At 40.9% G+C, this 18,437-nt stretch overlaps 1 long non-coding RNA gene across 1 annotated transcript; it reads right to left on the bottom strand.

Annotated features, from left to right (window-relative positions):
- Positions 1–3,000: 3,000 nt before the first annotated feature.
- LOC132324759 (uncharacterized) lies at positions 3,001–18,228 on the bottom strand. The gene is made up of 3 exons (XR_009485730.1): positions 18,132–18,228; positions 7,542–10,219; positions 3,001–6,914 (listed from the first exon to the last, which is right to left on the bottom strand). It is a non-coding gene; the product is annotated as an uncharacterized LOC132324759 (long non-coding RNA).
- Between the last annotated feature and the right edge of the window lie 209 nt (positions 18,229–18,437).

Raw genomic sequence — 18,437 nt, 5'->3', positions numbered from 1 at the left:
TCCAAATTAGATAGTGAGGTGGGAGATCTTGGGCCCAAAGACTTCTCCCTGTGTAGGCCTAGGGATCATACTGATCCCTGATAGTAGGGAATGAAGACAGCCAGATTAATCTTAGTAGCATCCCTGGCAAGGGAAGATGGCATAGATTTGAAAATACTCTCTGAACAGGACAAAACACTTCTTTTACAGGAAGTGGTAAAACACACATGTGGAATCTGTACAGATTCAAAACCCAGCTGATGATGTGCTGGGCAAATGTCTCCAGCAGCTCCTGCTTTGGGCAGGGAGTTGGGCTAGGAGATCTCAAGAGGTTTGTGCAAACTAAATGATTCCAGAAGTGCTCCTGCTAGCTTTCCTGGGCTTACTGTTGTGTCCAACCCTACCTTCATCTGGTGATCTTTCCAGTGAAAGAGGTTCAACAGCTGCATGCCACAGCCTGGTAAGTTTTAGAGTCGGTCTCTAACTCACCCTAGTAGTGTTAGGAACCTTCAGGCAGGACTAAGACACTGCCTTGAGGTTGTAGGTGAGCCATCCTGAAAAAGCTTCTCATAATCACTTGTGGCTGTGGAGTTTTGATGGGGGAAATAGATGGCTGGATGAGTAATAGTAGTAGCTGGTCAATTTGCAGCCTGTTAGGATAGCATTTAATAAATTAATGATAGCTAATGGCTGAAGGAGAAGGTTAGTGAGGATTAAGGGCCTGCTAATAAGATCAGTCTCATTATTTGGGTGATACTATAGCTTAGACGGTAGACAAGCAGGTAATGCAGGAGTGCAGCTGGTGGCCCTGCTGCAGGCAATGCACCCTGGGTGTTCCGGCCTTCAGCCCTTGCGCTCTTGGGGCTAAGGCAGCAGTGTCTGCTGCTCTGGTGGGGTGGGCCGCTCTCGGGAATTGTTCGCCAGCAACCTGGGCACCACGAGTAATAAAATTACTGCTTTCCTGCATTTATGTGTGTCACTTCTGTGACTATACTGTGTTTTTTGGACTCAGTCCAGTTAAGAGAAAAACTGGTTTGCTAACTGTTGAGTAACTGAGGGGAGTTCCCATAATCTTGCCGGCCATTTCCAGTGGTGGTGGGTGGGAAATACTAGAGACACTTGAAAATTTCTCCTTCAAATACTGCTGTTAAAAATGGCTTTTCTTTGGAAGTTTTCATGCTGTAATAGACAATTAAGGAAGTTTAACTCAGTTTTTTAAATCAGACTTCTCAGTTAAAAACATTCAGCTCTGAAAAACTTGTGTAAAATTGAGTCTTGAAAAGTAATCTTTTTTTACCATTTTTTTTTACACATGAGATTAGTAGGTATTTGAGATGGCAGTGTGTATTGATATTCTGGGGGATGCAATGTAAGTATAAAGAAAAAAATGTCGTCTTCAACCAAAGGGGACAATTCTGAAACTTGTGGTACTATATTTTATACCTGTGCTTAACAGAACCTTGGAAAGGAGGTTGAATCGTCTTTGGGACAGAGAAAGAGATAACGGAGAATTTGAGAGTTCTCTTTTCTATTAATACCTGCCTTTTATCATTAGTACAGATGTGTGATTGGAATGAGGAGAACTAGCTTATATCTGCTCCAGTTTCTGGCTTTGAAAAAGAGTTCTCTCCTACAAGAATAGATAGCTTGTCAGGTTATCCATTTACTCTGTTTTTGAAGAATTCAGTTGTTGATAGCTGTGTATAGACTAAAAAATAAGGGGTTTTAGGACTTTCACTAAGTTTATGAAGAAAATACAGAAATTACTGGAGAAGTGATGAGGACCTTAGTTGTCCAGTTTCCTCTAAGGACAAACTGATATCATAGTGTCATCTTTGGATGATGTAAAATATTGAAATGGTTGACTCCCTTCTACCTGCTTCTTAGAAAAATAATTCCTGTGCATTTTCAAATATTAACTATGGAGAAGAGAGCATTTATTTCAGTGTCCTGAATTTGAGAGTCCTGAGATACAGTTCAAGAAATTGTGCAAAGATCAACTGGGACACCTTCAACACAGAAGATCCAGTAAAGATGATTTTAGCAGTAAGAGCCTAAAGATGAGGCATGTTCCCTGCACAACTTGGGTGATGTGACACAATAGCTCCTGATGACATTATTGAGAGTTTCAGCTTCAAGCTGTTGAAGAATGGGTCTGCTTTTAACTGGGTGCTATATGTCTGCAGAGTAGCAGATAGTTCCTGCTCCAAGGTCCTGCCATTCAAACAGGATGTCATGCAGTGTTCTGCAGCAACTGCACACTGGTACTTGGCTTTTTCAGGAGCTGAACAGGAAATTATAGTGAAAAAAAGGAGCTGGAAAAGAAAGGGGGTGAAAGAATATAAAATTAGGAGAACAGCATGAGAGGAAGACAAAAGTTTGATGCAAATGATTAATAATTGGTGCAAGATGAATCCACCACTATTTTCTGAATAATAGCAACAATCTAGGGCTGGAATCCCTGCCTTGTTCCTGCTGGGTGTTCTCAAGTGGCAAGGGTGGTAGCTGGGTTTATACATTTCTAATGGCCCCCAAAGTTGGAATGGAGAATTTTTAGATAGTTCCAATTGCATAATCTTCATCTTGCAGATCAGACCTTTGGGTAGGCACGTACTTGCTCAGGAGTTAAACTTGCCTATTAGTAAACCAGTACTTTTACCAGTAGCAATTGACACCCTGATCAGCAAACAATGCCAACTCCTCATTCAGTACCTCTCCCTTAAGTCATTTAGGTATCACCATCTTGTGCTGGCTGGTTCCTTGCATCAAGGCAACCCCTCAGAGGTCAGGCAGGTATTCCCCTTCCTTCCAGGTCTGACAGACTTAGAATTTGGATAGTTGCTGACTGTATCATCACTACAGCACATCCCTGGTCCTGTGGTACCTTCTTAAAAGGCACAGGCTTTTTGGCAGCCAGAGAAGTGCTACTAATGGCTCTTGAGAGAAGGAATTTCTGCTAGCTTTTTATGTGTCTGGAATTGCAGAGAAGTTGTCTCTTTCTGAAGTGAGGGCTAATTATTTTTTTAAACTAAGCAGAGAGGTTTTTTTCACCCGGCTAAGATACACAGCTCTTGAAATAAAATGGGAAAAAGAGGATCAACTCTCTCCCATCTTCCCACTCTGTCATGATTTCTGAACCATTAGATGATTTGCAACCCTGGAAAGGCTGTGGGGTTTCACAGTCCCCTCTAGTTTTAAAGTCTTTAAGACTCTAGGTACCATAATTTTTTTTTCCTATTAAATAACCACTCTTTTTCAATGACTAATTAAACCTGAGGCTTTTGAAAGACCTGTGAAGCTCCCTGTGTCTGAAGTGGAAATGCAGAGTCTTTTATTGCTGCCAAATTAGTCAGACAGACTAGGAAAATCATAATTTAAGGTCTACTCTAAAGCTCTGTGGTCAGTGTAGTCTTTACATTGATCCAAAAATGTCTTGAATATGCTTAAAAATAAAGCTTCTTAATGAATGGGGATGTGTGACAATTTCCAATAATTTGGAATTGATTCACAAAGCAATGTAATATGTCATTAGAATTTTTCCTTTTTTGAAGATGCTAGAATTAAGACACTGCATAATTGATTTGCATTTTCAACTCTGAGAATGCTAGGCATTTTTCCATGGAGTTAATAATGGCATTTATTTATACATGCATTGCACTTTAAAAGGTTGCCAAGATAAAAAGTATTAGAGGATTGTCTTCTGTTGACTCTCTGAGGAAGTCATCCCCACCAGGAAGATTAAAAGCCAGTTTGGAAGTTCATCTGAAAGCCAAGAGCAAAGGAGCACTTTAGTAATTCTTCTTGTCGTTTTAATGATTCATTATTCTACCAGCAGGACAAGTTCCTTCATTTTTGAAATGGACTGTGATGCCCAGGCTAATCATGAAGGGAAGTTACTCCTCTCTGCTAGCTTTTCCATCCCCTTGCAGCACAGCAGCATAACTGGATTGATGCTGTGGGGGTTTCTGCAGGCAGTAGCTGCCCTAAAACCTCTAAAATCCTTTTGTGGTTCTTTACTGGGTCTTGGAAGGAATGCCACAATCTCCTCTGTCAGCTTTTGCTTTCCCTTGAATTTGCCTGTGTTCTGCCTTTCCCCAAGGAAGCATTAGCTAAGGAGACACATCTCCACATACCCTGAAGAAATCTTCATGTGGTCCAAGCTGGAGGACCCTAAATTGCCATGATAGAGATTCATCATTCATCTGGCATAAATTGCACTTGAACATGAGTGTTATTGCCGAGATTCTGATAAATTCTCTTTGGCTACTGAAGAGACATATAAAATGCTTTTGCTGTTTTTCTCTTCTTAAAAAATAATCCTCAATTCTCAAGCAGTGAAACTGGGGAAAACAGGGAAAGGGGTTCATATGCATTGTCCTTGTTTTCTTGGCTGCCTCTATCTAAAGATAAGTCTGCTTCCATGTTAACAGTTAAAAAATAATTAAAATCAGTCATTTGCTTGTGAAGCAGATTGGAAGTATTATCAAGCCTGAGACCTTATTTCTCATCTGCAATTGAGAGAAAAGCACGTCCTTGCATTCTGTCTGTGAAGTGTAGGCAAGCAGTTATTGAGGTAATATACTGAGTGTTCTTAAGCAAACTGGCAGTTTTCAGAGAACATCTGATGCAATTACATTTTCTATCAGAAGCATGGGGAAAATTCATCCCCTATTCAAATGTGTATGTTTATGTCTTCAGCCCTCTCTTCTGCACTGAGCCAAAGCAGGCTGTTTTCACCAAAAATGCTGAGTTACATCCATTCACTGTTTGCTTAGCAGGATGAAAGGAGTCATGTAAGTGGTATCCTCCACTTCAGCTGGGCCTTTTTTCTTCAGAGGGGAAAGGCAGATTCTAACTTGCCAATCATCCCAAAGGGCAAAATTTCACTTCCAATCTAGTACAACTCTGAAGAATACTCCAGCCTGTTCGGACAAGAGGCTTGTCTCAGCTTTTCATAGCTCTGGATTGTTTTGCTATTTCAATAATTTTTTGTAAGAATCTACTTATAATTTCACTGATGAAACAATTAGGATGCCGCATTGGTTTGTGCTTCCATCAGCTTTTCACTAATTAAAATAAAGACAAATAGAGAGTTTCCATTTCCAATCTGCCTTTAGAGAAAAATCTGCACAAGAAACTCAACTTACCTGTTTCATCAGCCAATACTAATGGTAGTTATGCCATGTGACATTGCCTGCAAGAAGCCCAACTCAACAAGTGAAGCCCACACACAGTTTCAAAGGAGAAGGCAGAGGAAGGTTGTCTATCTATCTGTAAACCACGGATTTGCATCTTGCTACTAAGTGCTTCTCTGTGCTTTCTTCCTGTTTCTGGAGGTGTGACAGGGACAATGTTAGCAACATACTGGTTTAAAAGCACTCTGAAGAAATCCCAGCACCTTATGTTGTAAAGGTAAGCATTTATGCACAGATGAGAAACAGTAGCTGTGGTTCGCTTTCAGAGTGTAAGTGGGTGGAGGTTCTAGGAATTGTTATTTTGTGGCTAAATATGACCAGTAATGTCTGCTAGAGTTGAACTAGATCAACAATGAAATTCTCCCCTTTAGGATGATAGGTAAGTTAAAATCTGCCTATCCCCTTTGAGGAAAAAAGGCCCAACTCAAGTGGAGGTTACTCTCTGAGATTTAAAATATGTTCCTCAGAATATTTTGCTTTCGTGTTTTCACAACTTTCATGTACAGAAGTAGGTTGGCTGGGTTTTTTTAATTCCCCCAGGGAGATATTTGAGTGTTGTAGGTAAAGGCACGCCTTTTTTTTTTTTTTTCATATTAGTCCTATTTCTTCAGTTCTCACCATCAGTTTCCCTTTTGTGGATGCAAGAAATCTCCGAATAAATCTACTTATTTACTTTTTGAGTTTTTGTGAAAACCACAGACACTACTGCTACTCCCTCCTCTTGGTCTTATTTTCTATTCAAAATACAGAGCTGGTGTGTTTAATTGTTTGATGAACTCCAGCTATTCTGACCTTTTTGGGTCCACAGTCATTCTTGCAAGATTACTTCTGAACAGTGGAGTTAAAATGAAGTCTATCCTTGTGGGCAATACTCTGTCCTGAATCTCTGTGCTTGAGGACAGGAGACTGTCTAGTGTGACAGGTACACAGCAAAAAAGCTTTTCACCTCTTGAACAGAGATTTTATTTACCTCTTCAGTGAAGCTTAGAAGACTGTTCAGGGCACCTACAGAAGACTGCTGAATACAGCCTACATGAACCTGTGGCCAGGCAGAAAACAGCCCCATGTCAGATCCTTACTGTTGCTCATGGTATGTGTATGTTCTAATTCACTCATCACGGGGAGGGTCTATCTCCTCTGCTAACTTGCAGCCTCAAAGTAGATCCTAGCAAGGAAATTCTTTTCCAGGCTTACTTGTTTGGCACAGTGCAGCAATCTCAGTAATATGGAGAAGAAAACAAAAGTGGCATAAGAATTTTGAGCCATTCAGTCAAGCTCCCCACAGCAATAAATCCAACATTCTCAGCTCAATTTGAATTAACTTACCAAAGAGGTTTTTAGCTATTTGCCATGTATAATTCTTCTATTTTTGTTTGAAGACATAAGTCCTAATTTTTATCTTAAAGCTGCTTTTTTTTCCCCCCAAAACATTCTCTACTATAGTAGAGCAGTTTTTTGCAATTACTTAATTAAAAAAAGCACTTTAGAAAATCAGTGGAGCCTTAGCTTTATGGGGAGCTGTGCTTAAGCAAGAACAGAACCCTGAAAAATACCTATGCAAGAGGATTGGCCATACCCATGAGTCAATTTCTACCTTCAGTTCCACCACATTTTTCTTCTCTGTCATGTGGAAGTCTGGGAAGTAGCTTGAAGGTCCTGTCATCGTGCTGTCCCTGCTGACTTGCTTCCAGGATATTAACAGTATTTCATGGCATTAAACCCTCAGCTCTCTTCCAGCTCCTAGGTTTGCATGCAAGTAAATCAGATGAAAATTTTATTATAGGAAAACTGATTTATGTAGTACAACATTGAAGCACACCTGTGACTTCCCTTTATGTGCTTCCACTAAAGGCCACTGAAATCTCTTTTTGATTTCAGTGGTATCTGGATCAAGCCCTCAGTCTTGACCATCTGTGGGGCTGGTCCTGATACAGTATGTTCTTAAGGATATGCTTCATTTCATCCCCATTTAATAAAGCAATTAAGTGTGTGATTAACTTGAGTAAGAGGTGAAGCCTATGCTAAAAATCAAGCATGAGCTTTGCTGAACTGGGATATAAATACTAATTTGCTTTAGAGGCTGTCCTCACTCAGCAGCTGGAAAATAAGGCTTCTTCAGACACACAGCCCTGGTAGATATCACTGTGCATACAGATCTTTTCAGACCACAGCTATCTAAAATCCAACCATTTTGAAGAAAAACACTCTGGCTTGTTTGTGCCTTCTCATGTACACGGGTCCTTCATTTTACAGTAAATTTGGCTACACTGCCAGAGTGTACTCATAATGACAGCCAGTTATTTCAAAGCAAAAACTGGTAGAAATTATTGATAAAACAGAAACAGTGTCAACAGTGCCTTAACTCACCATAATTGCTTCTTTTTCAGTCCAGGTGGTTTGTTTTGTTCTGCAGTCCTGAGGACCTCAAAAATTTACTTCAGTAAGTACTATGCAAATGAATATTTCCACTAATAAAATATTCATGGACATCTGAAATGCAAAACATGTACATAAATTGCCGTGTGTTTGCTGAGGCATAGGAGCTCTATGTGTGACCTGAGCACATGAGAAGTAATTCAAATCAGCTTAGCACTAGCTGAGCTGGCAATCCAGAGAGCTAGGAGGGGCTGCCTTTTTTAAATAAACTTGAACTTGCCAGAGACTAGAGGCACTGCTAAATGAGATCCTGTGAATGGCTCTGTGGTGGCCTATGGAGTTATGTCCTCCACTTACTGACAGTCTTGGAAGTTGCCCCTTTCCACAGCAAAACCAGCAGAACAGGAGGTGTGCCCCACCCCAGCTGCTTTACTGCCAGTCTGCTTCTTGCTTTAAACTGCAGGTGAAGTGAAATTTTACCTAAACCAACAGACTTGACACTGAAGCTGTTGGGGCATTGAGTACATTCTCTTGACATCACTTTGAGCATGGCAACCACAAATATGGTGTTAGTAACTCCTTAAATTGTTGCAAAAAAGGTGTGATAAGTTCATCTATTAATACCCTGACAATCAATATCAACTTCATCTCAGCTGATGTGGGAGGTCCTGTTACCCCCATGACTTAGACCTGTGGCTTTTGTGCTCTGTGGCACGCCAGGGGATTGCTCTTTTAAGCACAGCTTGCAAAGAACTGTGCTGCAGGAATTGTCTTTTTAATTGCAACGAGATGACTGCCAAAAAAAGGGTAACTCATCAGCTCATGTTTATGGGATTTACAGCCAAAATATCTTCAGATGGCTACTAAAACACTTTAGTGTTTCCTTTTGTGATTGTTCAGCCTTGAAGGTTGTGCATAGGGAAAAGCAATATATGTTAACTATCCTCTAAAAAAACAGACAAGGTAAACAGTGTTTTATTTCTTCCCTTCTAAGGGTTTAAAAGAACTAAGAATATCTGCCAGATTTACAAGGAGGGTGTGTTTTGGTGGCGTGGCTAAGATGAATTCAGATTGTAGATGAGCTCAAAGGATGAATATTTCTGCAGCTGAAAACAGGAGTGAGTGCATTGGATGCATATCATGTCCGTGTGGCAGAAAAAAAACCTGTAAAATTTCCTTCTTGCTTAAATTACAATTCCATAAAATTAAAATGCCTTCAGCCCTTTCAGTATTGAGGCCAACTCTAATCTCTTCAGTACTAGCATGACTTCTCTGGCCTCTGTAATACAATTCCTGATTTACTGCAAGAGATCAAGCTCAAGGCCACTGCAGCTCCATTTTACTAGTCCATTCAATGTGTTGTGTATGTTGCTTATTAAATTGTCAACTATCACTGCACAGGCAATATCAACTGTGCGACTATAATTCCCATCTGTGGGTTGGGCACCCCACTGAATAGCCCTCTAGTCACATTCCTCCCAGTAAAAAAAAAAAATAGCAAAAATATAAAGGGCCCCCAAACCTGCAGCTTTGATGTATTCTCACTGAAGAATGCTCAAGTTACCGTGCCACTGGAGTGTTACAGAAGGGGCAATCGCTTCAGACAGAGAGACTGGGGTTTAAAAGCTGCTGTCTTCAGTTTACCTGACTGAATTTGCTAGATTGAAAGTGCATGTGTGACTGCAGTCTCTTCTTCCAGCAGAACTAGATGATGGGCCATGCTGAGCAGCTGGAAAATGGCAATGTCTCCAGTCATTACTACACTTCACAAAATGGACATCTGTTGTGGGCTGAGCTAGGCACCTAAGGGAATCCCTACATGATCTTCTGCAGGAAGGCTTAGGCTTTCTCTGCCCACATCCCAAGCAGGAGTGTGCTGCAGACTGGAGAAAACCCAAGCAGCCATGTTAGGAGGGCAATAAGCATGAATTAATATTCCCAGCCTCCCAGCAGCATTACTAGGTCAGGTTTGGCACTTTACTCCTGAGAACCATGCTCCTGGCTCCAAGCAGCTCATGTCTGGGAGACACAGCTCCACAGCAGCCGTGCGTGACACAGGTAGGACTGATGGAAGAGATGAACAAAGTGCCTGAACCAAGCGTCTCACCTCCCACACCCCAGAATGCTGTAGACTGTACATCCAATGCCCGGGTGCTTTGTTCTTTGTTCCCTTCATAGGGATGATAGGCACAGTGCCGTGAACAGCAGCGTTTCATTTCGCTTTAAGGTATGGCATCATCAGTGTGACAACATCCAAAATGGCACTAAATAACAAAGTGTTACTTTGGATCTTCCCCAAGGACCAGAATCTGACTTTGCAAAAAATCATATTTTGTTAGGAAACGTGTGCTAGGGGTCTATTAACCTCTCCACAGCCAACCCTCAAGGCCGTGTGTGCAGCAATTGGTTACAATGCCACTAAACCTGGTAATTTAATTATGGGATGCCAGTCCTTTCTTCTCTGTTGTGAAGTGAACATAGTCATCACTTGTTTCTATTTTTGCATGAAAATGATTCATAATGTAGAATGTACTGTACTACAAAAGGCATGGAAGAAAATAGTTCCATGATACATGTTGGGAGACAGAAGCAATGGCTTGCTGCTGTGATTCACGCTTGTACTGCCCAGGCATTCCAAAAATGCTTTTCTTCACAATTAGCCACAAAATCTGTAAACCATAAAAGGAAAACCATCAGTTTAACAGCAAGTGATTCCGGCTGGCTGCTTGAAATAAAGGAAGGTGATAATTCATGGAGCAAGTAAAATATCAAAATTAACTGGACATTTTCTCCTAATTAACTTTACAATCAGGCAGCCCACAGTGGCAGTCTTTGCTCTGAAACTGAAAAGACTTACTGTGCTTCAAGAATCGATACGGTCTGATGAGAACCAATCCCTGGTACTTACTATGGTGTGTCTGTGGCACAGTGCCCTCTGTGCAGCCGCCTGTTGAGGACAGGGGCACATAAGGGATTGGCTGGACTGCAGCCCTGCTCCCCTGCCCACATATTCCCTGTGGAACAGACTTGGCAGAGAGAAGGCAGTGAGTAGGCTGAGCCCTGGCAGATTGCTCTTCCCCCAGCACAACAAATAAGTGAAAACAACATTGCTGAGAGCACTCAGCTGGATGTCAGCTGAAATATGAAAATGTGGGTGTTGCTTCCCTCAACAAGCCTTTTTGCATTTTTGGGACCTCCTCAAGCCTGGCATAACTAGATATGTCTCAAGAACAACGTGCTTCTTTCAAGGTTTTTTATGAGGTCTGAGGACCTGTCATCTTTGATTAGGAGAAGTTTACAGTTACAAGACAGGGTGAACTGGAGCTATAGCTAATGATGTCCCTCTTAAAATTTATAAGAAGAATATTTATTAACACATGCCTCCTGAAAGGTTCCATGTACTTGGGAATGACTCTGGGAAAACATATATACAGCTATTACTACAGAAACATGCACAATTTATTACAGCTGCCAATGTACTTTTTTAAACCAGAATCAGCAGTGATAATGCTTGTGTGCATTCTGCCTTGTGCCTGCCATACCTAACTCAGCCATGGTCTTGGCTGTATTTATTACAGTAGACAGAGAGCCCTTTTACCTTTTTGGGCTAAATCTATTTGCTGATCAACACTCTCAAGGTGCCACTAACTACTAGATATCAGAAGAAAATGAGAAAAAGGGCTTCTATATCCCGAGTTATCTATGCCTTGCCATATTTATAATTCTAGTAAAATAGTATTTTTAAGACTTGAAATAAGCATCACTCCAGTTCCTCAGTGTTTGTTTGAAAGTATAGTAAAGGATTGTATTAATACCAATTATCATGGGACAGATGCTCTCATTTAAGTAAAAACTAACCTTTTATTTGGAAATCCTTTAGGATCTCATTAACTGCTCCATGCCAGGTAACCTATTTTGGTAGGAGAGCTGTTCTGAGTAAACAGCAACTTCCTAAATGAGTTACAAATACTGCTATTATACAATAATTTGCAGCAAACTATCTCTAACACTTCTAATGTTGTACTTGTAGCCTTGGAATTTCAGCCAGAATCTGGAGTGCTTTGTGGACAAACTAGAGCTGCTTGGCTGCTGATTTGGAGAACACATTTACACTTTGTGTTTATTTTGCTGTGTAGCTGTTTTGTGCCAGAAATGTTCTCCTCTGACCTCAAGCTAACAACCAGTTATAAATGGCATCTGTGCTGAGGTTTTTCATCGTATACCCTAAGTAATCTCATAAGCAACTGCTCCCCTTCTAAATTTCATCATCATCACCATAATGACACAAACTGATGCACTAGTGCAGTGCCACTGTGTGTGGGAACTAGCTTTTCAATTTCATAAATGCATGTCAGCATCCTGGGAATGGCTTAGAATACAGTTACGGTCAGTAAAAGGATTTTGTAAAAGCAATGGCTCTGTGTTCTATATTCATTCTGAATTATAAACATAGCAGAATATACACAAGTCCTACTTTCCAGATGTTTTCCTTATCCTGGTATTAACTGTTAGGGGAAAGCTCTGTGCTATTAGCAATCTCAGGTCTATTGCTAAATGTCAGCTGCTCCACATGTAAGAACTTTTCTTTGTCACTTCAACATTTCCAATATTCTTTTAATTAACCCCTCCCTCCAAAACAGTCCTTTAACAGTCACCACCCCAAGGGTCTGTGACTCAGGATTAAGGGCTTCTGGGATTTCTTTCTGGGGTCCTGTGTCTGAAAGGACCTTTCTCACCAATCACCTTTACTTAATCATCCCCAAGGCAAATTTGCTGGACTTAAAAATTAAGGGTCCAATCTTCTGCCAGCTCTTACTCAGCAAAGTCTCAGCACTCCTTGGTTTAGCTCAGGGAGAAGGATCATGGGCCTCCAAAGACCAGTCTGATTATGCTTTTCCCCTTCCCTCCTGCTCATCACTGAAAGCATAACCAGGTCTCTGAAGCTGACATGCAGTCCCCCTGCAGCTGCTGCTGAGGGTCAGGTCGGTGCAGCCCCAGGGGCTCAGGCTGCCACCATGCAGCAGGGACAGCCTGGAGCTTGGGCATTCAGCTGCCACTGTCGTGCTTGTCAGGCTCCTGCCTCAAGGACTCCAGCCCCCTTCTGCAAGCCTCTGAAACTTGTTTTTGCAGTGCTTGGTCACTGCAGTGTTTGTTTCACCACTTGAGTGGCATCGTGGCCTGTGGATTATGTCCATGGCTGCCTTCCCTCAGTAGCTCTGCTGCTTGCTTTCCCCAGCACACCAGAAACTTGAGTTTAGCAGGAAACCTTACTCTTCCTTGTCCCAACAGCCGAAAGTAATCTCCCCCTTGACCTTGCCTGACCATTTGGCCTTTTCTTTGATGAAGGAGAAGGCGTATAATTTACAAACCATTCCCATGTGGCGTAAAAACATCCTCTAAAAGGATTTGTTCCTATCTCCCTCAGGGGACCAGTACATTTGAATATGCCAAATGTATATAGAAGTGTTTCTGTGAGTGTTAGAGAACCGTGGCAAGCCTTGCCACCTCTCTGGGAGGCTGCTGCAAGCTGGTTGCAGTTGGTGGCTATCAGGTGTAGTATTAAGGTGCTTGTACTTTCTTATGTACTTCTCTTTTGAAGCACACATAACAGCTATTGCTAATCAGCAGCAATTGAACTCTTGTCCTGGAATCCCATCAATGAAGCAGTATTTGTAATGGCAGGATGCAACAGATGCTCACTAGCTTGTAGGCTGGCACATGCTCTACCTACTTCCACAGCCATCTAAGGTCAAAATGCCTCAAGAGCCAAGAGAAATCTATTAATATCATTCTAAGTGTCGTGGCTAAGGTCCAGGTAAGGAGAGCCTCAAGAAGGTATCTTTAGACAAGCAAAATTCTCTGTTTCCCATCTATATTATGACAACTCATAATCTGCTTTTATGGGTAGTCATTAAACGAATGACAAATCAGTTACAGTGTGGTTTACATGCCGTGCAAGTAACAGTCATGGTGGATGTGAGATAGGCTAAAACTGTGGTCTGTTTTGGACAGCTGACTTTTCCAAATTCTTTTCATTCATAAACCTGCTTTCTTTAGTCATCTGCAACCTCTGTCATTCTTTTCCCTTGTTGCTCATTCTTCTTTCCTCTTCTCTGTCTTGTCCATAGGATTACACTTGGCATCCTACCCACTTTTATTTCAAACATGCCAACTTTGATCTATCTGATCTTCTATTCTAGCTGACCAACACAACAAAAATTATGGCTCAAAACTTAGGGAAAATTCTGCTGAAGTTTAAGGAAGAAATCCAGTAAGCTTCCTTCTTTTATAATTACTTACTGTATTTTGTGTTTACTATTTGTCATAAGGTTGATCTTTAGAATGCAGGATTCTAAGCTTCCCATCCTAGATGACAGGAGTATTTGATGGCACAGTAATTTATTCAGGATGATGAAGGCTAATTCTTTGTTAGACTGCAAAGGAAAGACATGATGCAGATTTTTTACTGTGCATCTCATGACATTTTATATTTAAATGGGACTTATGTGGTTCATGAATTGGCCTTAAATCATCTACATGCTGTCACTAAGCATTTTCTTAACAGCTGTTCTTTCCTTTAGTTAATTACTTATCAAATGTCAAAATGTGATGGCTGAGTGAAATGTCCTGTTATCTGAGCAAACCCTAACTTAACAATCATTTTCTGCAGACAAACAAAATTAAATGCTACATGAAAAATCACAAGACATTGTGACTGCACAAAAGCTTCATTTTTATGCCTGACTAAACCTGACAATCAAAAAATAAGGGAGGAGAACAGGGAGAGTGAATAAATATACATTGCCCTACCTAATGGTTATGAATAGGCTCAGGATGGACCTCAGCTGTTGAAGAGCAAGTTGTGGGTTTTTTTCTGGAGACAAATATAAAATCCTTTTATGGAAGATTGTAATTCAGAATTGGCTGGTGGAAGTTGTTGGGGTTTTTTTCAGATGAGTATTCCAAAATCTGCTCATATTCAACAAAATGTATGTTTTCATTCAAGATGGGACTAATTACTGAAACTTCTGGAAAAGCAGACATGACTGTGATTACTGACTAGCATTACCTATATCTTCTGTGTCTACAAAATTATTATTTGGGTATGGTTTGGAATGGGGTTGAGGATTGAATTATCTGTTCAAAAATGTAAGCTTCAGCTCATTTCCCAATAAAAAAAAATAGCATAGCCATTAGAAAGAAACATATAAATACAAAGCAAATGTATTGCATAATATGCTAAGGCTATTTTAGTGTGCTTTTCCTCTTCACAGAGTTGCTATGTATTTTCTTAATGGCAGAGATCAACTTCCAAATATAGCTAGGAATGCCTTTTCTGGATTGCTTTTGATTGCTTCGATTGCAACAATTTCAAGTTTGGGCTTAAAATGAGGTAAGAATATGCAGAGGAAAGCTTGAGTTATGGTGCAGTTTGCTGTCAATGTCTACAAACAAGTGACATGGATAGGACTTCAGTTTCATATTAAGAGGAACTTCCCTAAATAATATTCCTTGTTAGTTCTCCTCTAACCCTGAAATGACAGGAGATGCTAAAATAACATGAGAATTTTATACCAGTGTCTATCAAGTCTAATCTAATCAGAAATAAGCCTTTAATGTGTCACTGACAAAAAAAAAAAAAAAAAAAAGAAAAAAGTGAGGCCAGAATCTTGTTATATATACCAAAGCATTTTAGCTCAATAGGATGAGTCTACATTTATTTTAAACCTTGCAGTTATTTCTGTGAATGAAGAGGGGGATCAGAGCGTCTCAGGAACGAAATCTCTGTTTGCAGCTCTGCTCTGGAAAGTGTGGCTCTCATTTGCCCATCTAAAGCCCACCGGATAAAAAGCTCTAGTGAAAGGAGCAGAGAGCCCTGGCTGAGCCCTGCAGCAGCTTGAGCTGTCCAGCAAACAAAGGCAGGAGGACCATGGTTAAAAAAAAAAAGGTGCCAGGCAGTGTTTGCTCTGAGGACTGGAAAAGAAGGTACGGGATGTGCTGCCTTACTCTGGGACTGTGTTAACTCACAAAACGTGAGTGTGACTGCCTGGAGAGAGAAAAGCAAGAAAGTAGCATAAAAAGGGGTTAAATCCCTACCAGGCATTCACAACACCAGGCAGGGGAAACTGAGGCAAGGGTTGTTGCCTGCAGCGCTGTCAGCAGCTGTATTTTCCTTTCATTCTATATTTAAAAAGGAGCTTATTTAGCACTCTTCTGTTAGCTCCTTTCCCTCCCTTCTTTGCCTGTTAGGAGCGAAGTATGGCCTATCATGGCATTTCAGGGAAGACATTTTCTTTTCCAATGCCCTGAGCAAAAGGAATTCTTTCTCCTTTTTGTTGCTAATTGTACCTAAGAAAAGAGTTACATCTACTGTTTATAAGCAGCAAATTATTCTGTGAAATCTGACTGCAGTCTAAACAATGATGAAAAATTTAGGAATTAGTAGTGATGTACTGGAAGATAATGAAGTTCTCAACTTCTTGTTTATATTACAGTATCCATATGTAATGTTTGATAATGTATTTGCTGTGACATTGACACGATTATCTGCATCAGTCAAAATGAGTGGTAATTTATAATCAACTGTGATTGGAACACTGTTCCATGGCAATGAGTTAATCTCAACAAGAAATGTTCCATTAATCAATCCAAGAGACTAAAGGGCAGGGTTAAAAAAAAGAAAAAACTGCCTACAAGTGCTAATGATGTTTTTAAGCAATTTTTTTTCCTGGTGTTTCTTAAAAATGCTCACTTACTTTGAAACAAGTATTCATGAGAAATTTCCTCCTTGTGCATTGCTTTCCTTGAAAGTACTTGCATAAATGAAAATAGAAATATATATTTATATACAAATATATAAATAGTATGGAGGACTCAAAAATTAAGACTGTTCTTTAAAAACCTCTTTGAAAATGGGAAAGACCCCTGAACAGAAAAATAACTGTCTCCTTTTACTCTAGGGACTGATGATTTGGCATATGCACTGCAGAATGTTTTTCCTCAGTTACATGCTCATTGTATGAGCTGCACCAATGACTTGCAGGATGTGTGGCACACTGCAAAGCCAGGCTGCTAGAAACCACTGCGTAAAGTGAATGTTCCTCATCAGCATCACTGCTCATTCTTCACTGCTTGATTGGGGTGATCTTGTGCTTTCCAAGTGCTATTATGCATGCTGTTTGTTTAAAAAATCAAAGCAGCAGCAGCAGCAAACTTTCAGTGCATCGAGATGATTCACATCACAGCTACTGGTGCTCAAAATATTGTGAGCTACATATGGTAAAGAACACACTTTAAAGGCATTTATCTAACACCAAAAATCTTCTGTTGTTGATGGGCAATGCAAGGTCTGTGAGTCACCCACCACACTTCATCACCATGTCTAATAATTGGAGAACAGGAGCTCCCCATGGAAGCTGTTGTGTAATGTTGATTTTAATAGCTCCTTGCTCAAGCCTACCCTTTTGCATAACGTGAGGGCACCTGGTATCTCTGCCACATGAATAACCCCAGTGACGTGACTGTGAGGGGAGCACGGAGTGTTGTGAAAGCCTGGCTCCACCAAAGCCAGCGGTAAAACCCGCCCTGCGTGCGGCGAGGACAAGATCTCACCTGCAAGGTCCCTCTGCTCGGCTCTGCCAAGGGAGAGACGAGAGTCATGGGCCCAATGTCCTCTCGTGTCCTCGCTAGGTGAAATGGGTGAAATGCTTGGCAGCCATGCTGGCACCAGTCTTGAACTCGGAGGTATTCTTTCCTCTCCTTGAGTCTCAGGTGCTTTGTATTCACTTTAATGTCATCTGCCATTTTTGTGTCTCATTTTTGTGTCTCTTTGAATCCTACTTTCAACCAAGTATTTCCACAAATCGGTGTGAGTTCCAATCCCTGCTTCAAATCTGTCAGTGCAGGAAGCAGATCTTGCAATCACTTTGCTGATGTGCAGAGGTGCCAGGTTTTGCCTAGCTGACTGTCCCCTGGACAGGGAGGAGGCTGTGTGCTCCTCCTGGGAAGGCTGGCATGGATGGGGCAGAGCAACAGCCGGGGCAGGATCCCTGCTGCAGCTCATTTGTAAAATTGGCCTCACAGTGCTGTGACTCAGCTGGTTTTATTTGTGGCAGAAATGCAAATGTCTGGGCTCCGAGGCAGCTGCTACACAAAAAACTTTGTTCAGCAAGCTTAGGAACACAAGGCTGCCTTGCTGTTCAGGTGCATAAGTCCCTGAGTTTAATTCAGATTTTACTCCTAGCTGGGGTTGTTCATCCCCTCTGTAAATGAAGACTTAATATCCTCTTGGATATTAAATCTTCAGCATGGGTAGTCAGCATGGTTTTAGAGCAGATCCTCAGGTTAGAAAACTTTGACCTCAAGTTTTATTTACAGTGTGGGACTCTCACGCAAATTGCAACACCGAGTGGGGGCGGGGGGGAAATACAACATCTGGTGGGGTTTTACAGCTTCTACTCTAATGCATCATGGCAAATCCATTTAAGTAAGCTGCACAAAAACATCATCACTTCTGCTTAATTATAAATCTGCTGCATATAATTTCGGGTTCTGAAAATGAATATGAATAAAGAGACTTACCTCTAATCTATATTGATCTCTATCAAGAGATGAACAGATGATGAACTTAAACCATCCAGTTCTATTCCAGTGCATTTCCCATCTGTACAGAAATGGAAAAATGTTTACTGTAATTAAGACCTAACACTTGAAGTAAACAAGTGAAAGATAAAAAAAAAAACCAAAACAGTAAAAAGCAAAACCACATGTGAGAAAATGTCACTGCAATTTGCCAAGGTCAGCTGGCACCAGAATACAGAAGGCAGGACATGTGCTCATCAGTTTGAGTAATGGGTGTGTTCTTCCTCTAGGCAAAATGCATAAAGG

This window comes from Haemorhous mexicanus, chromosome 3 (assembly GCF_027477595.1).
Source record: "Haemorhous mexicanus isolate bHaeMex1 chromosome 3, bHaeMex1.pri, whole genome shotgun sequence".
NCBI lineage: Eukaryota > Metazoa > Chordata > Aves > Passeriformes > Fringillidae > Haemorhous > Haemorhous mexicanus.
The sequence above is the reverse complement of the archived record's forward strand: the minus strand, read 5'-3'. Positions and strand labels throughout refer to the sequence as shown.